Here is a 6,710-nt window from a genome sequence, read left to right on the forward strand (position 1 = left end):
AAAAAAAAAAAAAAAAAAAAAAAAAAAAAAAAAAAAAAAAAAAAAAACTATTCCAAAAATTAAAAGAAGTAGCTGTACCACCAAATGCCCAGAAATCAATGCAGAGATAAAAGAAGCATGAAAAAACAGGGAAACATGATGCCCCTGAAAAGAAGACAATGATTCTCCATTACCAGACTCCGAACACAGGAAACGAGGGAAATGCCTGAAAAAATAATTACAAATTGTAATCTCAAGGAAACTCAACACGATGCAAGAAAAAGTAAAAAGAAATTACAATGAAGTCAGAAAAACAATCCAGGATCTGAATGAGAAATTCAACAAAGAGAGATATATAAAAAAGAACAAAGCAGATATCTTGGAACTGAAGAATTCATTCAATGAAATAAAAAATAAAACCGAGATTTAAGAAACAGGCTAGAATAAGCAGAGGAATAAATTTCTGAAATTGAAGAAAGGCTTCTTTTTGAATTAATCCAGTTGGACCAAATAAAAGAAAAAAGAATTTCTTAAAAAACAAAGAAAGCCTATGAGATATATCAGACAAACTTAAGCATACAAACATTTGTATTATGGGTGTAACAGAAGGAGAAGAGAAAGGAAAAGGCACTGAAGCCTATTTAATTAAATTATAACTGAAAACTTCCCAAGTATTGGGGGTGATATTGTCTCCCACATCCAGGAGGCTCAAAGATCCCCAAACAGATTCAATGCCAAAATGTCCTCCCTGAGACAAATTATACTAAAATTGTCAAAAGTCAAAGACAAAGAAAGAATTCTAAAAACATCAAGAGAAAAGCATCAAGTCACCTAGAAGGGAATCCCCATCAGACTAACGCCAGACTTCTCAACAGAAACCTTACAGGCCAGGAGAGAGTGGGATGATATATTAAAAGTGCTAAAAGAGAAAAACTGCCAGCCAAGAATACTATACCCAGCAAAGCTATCCTTCAGAAATAAAGGAGAAATAGTGTCTTTCCCAGACAAACAAAAACTGGGAATTCAACACCACAGACTAGCTCTATAAGAAATCCTCAAGGGAGTCTATATTAGTCCACTTTTTGTGTTGCTATAACAGAATACCTGAAACTGGGTAATTTATAAAGAACAGAAATTTATTTGGCTTACTATTCTGGGACAGCTGCATCTGGTACAGGCCTCAAGCTGCTTCTACTCATGGTGGAAAGTGGCAGGTAGCTGATGAGCACAAGCAGATCACATGGCAAGAGGAAGCAAGGCTGGGGGAAGTGCCAGGGTCCTATAAACAACCAGCTTGTGGGAACTAATAGAGTGAGAACTCACTCATTATCCCTTCTCCCCCAGGGAGAGTATTAATCCATTCATGATGGATCTGCCCCCATGACTCAAACAGCTTCCAACACCACCACATTGGGGATCAGATTTCCACATGAGTTTTGGGGGGACAACACATCCAAACTATCAGAGTCCTATACCTGTAATCAAAAGAGTAATGACTACCATCATGAATACATGAGAAAGAATAAAACCCACTAGTACAGAAGATATGCAAATGAGAAAGAGAAACTGTATCTTATCACTACAAATAGCAAAGACAAACAACAAAAGGGAAAAAAACAAAATAAATATAAAACAACCATAAAAAATTAATAAAATAGCAGGAGTAAGGCAATACCTTTCAATAACATCCTTGAATGTAAATGGATTAAATTCCACACTTAAAAAATTTAGACTGGCAAATGGATTAAAAAACTAGACTCAACTATCTGCTGCCTGCAAAAAACTCATTTCACCAGGAAAGACACACACAGACTAAGAGTAAAGGGATGGAAAAAGACATTCCATGCAAATGGAAACAAAAAACGAGCAGGAGCTGCCATACTTATATCAGATAAAATAGACTAAACCAAGAAATATAAAAAGAGACATAGAAAGACATTATATAAGGATAAAGGGATTGATGCAGCAAAAAGATATAACAATCATAAATATATACACACCCAACACAGAGCACCCAGATATAAAAGCAAATGTTATTGGACCTAAAGGGAGAGATAAACCCCAACACAATAATAGTTGGGGACTTCAACATGCTTCTCTGAGCACTGGACAGATCATCTAGACAAAAATTTAGCAGAGAAATACTGGATTTAAATTACACTTTAGAACAAAATGACTTGACAGACACTTACAGAACATTACATCCAATTATTGCAGAATACACGTTCTTCTCATCAGGACACACAGATCATTCTCCAGAAAAGACCACATATGGTAGGCCACAAATCAAGTCTCAACACATTTAAAAAAACTGAAATCATATCAAGTATTTTTTTCAGACCACAGTGGAATAAAACTAGAAATCAACAAGTGAAACTTTGGCAACTATACAAATACATAGAAATTAAACAATATGTTCCTGAATGACCAATGGGTCAAAGAAGAAATAAAGCAGGAAATCAAAAAATTCCTTCAGGGCCGGCCCGGTGGCGCACTGGATAGTGTGCCGCTTGGGAGCATAGCGGCGCTCCCGCCGAGGGTTCGGATCCCATGTGGAGACCGGTTCCCGCTCACTGGCTGAGCGCGGAGCGGGCGCAACACCGAGGGCTGCGATCCCGTTGCCGGTCCCCGGTACGGGCGTGACACCAAGGGTTGCGATCCCGTTACCGGTCAGTAAAAATAAAGACAAAAAGGAAAAAAAAAATTCCTTCAAACAAATGAAAATATAAGCACAACATACCAAAATCCATGGGATACTTAAAAGCAGTACTAAGAGGGAAGTTTTGTTTTTTGTATGTTTTTTGGCAGCTGGCCAATGCAGGGATCCAAACCCTTGACCTTGGTGTTACAACATCTCACACTAACCAATAAGAGAGAAGATTACTGTGATAAGTATTTACATCAGAAAAGTTGAAAGATCCAAAATAAATAATCTCATGTTACACCTCAAGGAACTAGAAAAGCAAGAACAAATCAACCCCAGAATTAGCAGACAGAAAGAAATAATAAAGAACTAAATAAAATAGAACCCCCCCCCAAATGATACAAAAGATCAATGAAACAAAAAGTTGGTTTTTTGAAAAGAACAAAATGGACAAATCATTAGTTAGATTAACTAAAAAAAAGAAGGGGGATTACCCGAATAACAAAAATCAGAAATAAAAAAGGAGACATTACCACTTATACCACACACATACAAACAATCATTAGAAACTATTATGAACAACTATATGTGAACAAATTTGAAAATCTAGAGGAAATGGATAAATTTCTGGACACATATAACCTACCAAGACTAAACAAAGAAGAAGCAGAAAACCCAAACAAACCAATAACAGGCAATGACATTGAATCAATAATCAATAGTCTCCCAACAAAGAAAAGCCCAAGACTGGATGGCTTCACTGCCAAACTCTACCAAACTTTTAAAGAAGATTAATACCAATTCTTCTCAAATTATTGCAAAAAATTGAAGCAGAGGATATTCTCCTAAACTTATTCTATGAAGCCAGCATCACTCATACCAAAATCAGACAAGAACACACAAAAAGAAACTACAGCCAACATCATTGATAAACTTAGATGTGAAAATCCACAACAAAGGACTAGCAAACAGAATCCGACAGCACACCAAAAAGATTATACATCACAATCAAGTGGGATTTACCCCAGAGATTAATGGATGTTTCAAAATATGCAAATCAATAAATGTGATACACCACATCAATAAAATGAAAGACAGAAAATATATGATCATTTCAACAGACGCAGAAAAAGCATTTGAGAAAATTCAACATCCCTTCATGATAAAAACTCTCCATGAATTAGATGTAGAAGGAAACTACCTCAGCACAATAAAAGCCATATATGAGAAACCCACAGCTAGCATCATCCTGAATAGGGAAAAGTTGAAAACTTTCCCTCTAAAAATAGGAACAAGTCAAGGATGCCCCACTCTTACCACTTCTATTTAACATAGTACTGGAAGTTCTTGCTAGAGCAATTAGGAAAGAGAAAGGAATAAAGGGTATTCGAATTGGAAGAGATGAAGTCAAATTGTCCCTGTTTGCAGACGACATGATCTTATATATAGAAAAACCTTTAGATGCCACCAAAAAACCCTCAGAGCTGATAAATTCAGTGAAGTTGTAGGATATAAATCAATATACAAAAGTTAGTAGAGGCTGGCTGGTTAGCTCACTTGGGAGAGTGTTGTGCTGGTAACAGCAAAGTCAAGGGTTTGGATTCCCTTATCCACCAATCGCACACACATACACACAAAAGTCAGTAGTGTTTCTATACACTAACAAGGAACTAGCAGAAAAAGAAATTTAAAAAAAGCAATCTCATTTATAATAGCTACCAAAAATAAATAAATAAATAAAATATCTATGAAAAAATCTAACCAAGGAGGTGAAAGATCTCTGCAATGAAAACTACAAAACACTGATGAAAAAAAGAGGGCACAAAAAAATGGAAAGGCATTTTGTTCTCATGGTTTGGTAGAATTAATTTTGTAAAAATGTCCATACTACCTAAAATGATCTACAGATTCAATGCAATCCCTATCAAAATATCAACAATGGGCTGGCCCCATGGTTCACTCAGGAGAGTGCGGCGCTGGTAGCGGGTTTGGATCCTATATAGGGATGGCCAGTGCGCTCACTGGCTGAGTGTGGTGCAGAAAACACCATGCCAAGCGTTGCAATCCCCTTACCAGTCAGAAAAAAATATATATTGATGATGTTTTTCACAGAAATAGAAAAAGCAATTCTATTATTCATATGGAACAACAAAAAACTAGAATAGCCAAAGCAATCCTGAGCAAAAAGAGTAAAGTGGGAGCCATTACACTACCTGACCTCAAAATATACTACAAAGCTATAGTAACTAAAACAGCATGGTACTGGCATAAAAATGGACACTTGGACCAAGGGAACAAGATAGAAAATAAAAAAGTATACTCGCATACTTACAGCCAACTGATCTTTGACAAGGGTGCTAAAAACATACATTGGGTAAAGGACAGCCTCTTCAATAAATGGTACTGGGAAAACTGGGTATCCATATGTAGAATGAAACTAGACTTCTATCTCTCACCATATACAAAATCAACTCAAAATGGATTAAAGACTTAAATGTAAGACCTGAAACTATAAGACTTCTAGAGGAAAACACAGGGGAAATTCTCGAGAATATAGGACTAGGCAAAGGTTTTATGAATTAGACCTCAAAAACAAAGGCAACAATGGCAAAACTAAAGAAATGTGATTTTATCAAACTAAAAAGCTCTGCACAGGGGCCGGCCCGGTGGCGCACTGCTACAGTGCGCCGCTTGAGAGCGCGGCGGCGCTCCCGCTGAGGGTTCGGATCCCACATACAGACCAGCCGCTCACTGGCTGAGCAAGGTGCGGGCGCAACACCGAGGGTTGCGATCCCATTGCCGGTCCCGGTCCGGTATGGGCGCGACACTGAGGGTTGCGATCCCTTGCCGGTCACAAAAAAAGACAAAAAGGAAAAAAAAAAAAAAAAAAAGCTCTGCACAGCAAAGGAAATAATCAACAGAGTGAAGAGAAATCCTACAAAAAGGGAGAAAATATTTGCAAACTATGCATCTCACAAGGGGCTGATATCCAGAGTATACAAGGAACACAAACAACTCAATAGTAAAAAAACCAGATAACCCAATTAAAAAATGAGCAAGGAAGTTAATATACATTTTTCAAAAGAAGATATATGAACGATCAACATGTATTTGAAAAAATGTTCAACATTGGTAATCATCAGGGAAATGCAAATCAAAACCACATTGAGATATTATCTCACTCCAGTTAGACTGGCTATTACCAAAAAGACAGAAAATAACAAATGCTGACAAGGGTGGGGAGAAAGGGGAACCCTTATACACTGTTGGTGGGATTGTAAATCAGTACAGCCATTTTGGAAAACAGTATGGAGAATCCTCAAACAACTATAGATGGAACTACCATATGACCCAGCAATCCCACTACAGGATTGAAAGGAATGGAAAGCATCATGTCCAAGGGATACCTTCACTCCAGTGTTTATTACAGCTCTATTCACAATAGCCAAGATGCGCAACCAACCTCAACGTCCAATGACAGATTGGATAAAGAAAATATGGTATATACACAAAATGGAATACAACTCGGCTGTAAGAAGAATGAACTTCTGCCATTTGCAGCAACATGGATGAGCTTGGAGAAAATTATGTGATGTGAAAAAAGCCAGGCACAGAAAGAGAAATACTGCATGTTCTCAATTATATGTGGGAGCTAAAGAAGAGAACAAAACAAAACGGAAATCAAATTAATAATAATAATAATAATAATGATAATAAGTTGAACTGTTAAATGGAGAAGGAAGAACTATGGTTACTAGGGGCAGGAGGAGGTCGGGGAGGAGGGAAATGTTGAGAGGCAGGTTAAAACTACTGCTGGATAGGAAAAATAAGTCCTATTGATGTACCGTCAACTCAGGAATCTATAAATAACAATGATTTACTGCAGATTACCAAATGACTAGAAGAGAGATCAAATGTGCACATCACTCAGAAATGATCGAGTTTTGCAAGGATGAATATGCTGATTTTCCTGGATGGATCATGACACACTGTGTACATGTATTGACATATAACTGTGTACCCCATAAATATATACTATCAATATGTTTCAATTAAAAAATTTTTTTGTTTTAAAAAGCCTTCCTAC

The sequence above is a fragment of the Galeopterus variegatus genome, unplaced genomic scaffold (genome assembly GCF_000696425.1).
Source record: "Galeopterus variegatus unplaced genomic scaffold, G_variegatus-3.0.2 Scaffold618, whole genome shotgun sequence".
In the NCBI taxonomy this organism is placed as follows: Eukaryota; Metazoa; Chordata; class Mammalia; order Dermoptera; family Cynocephalidae; genus Galeopterus; species Galeopterus variegatus.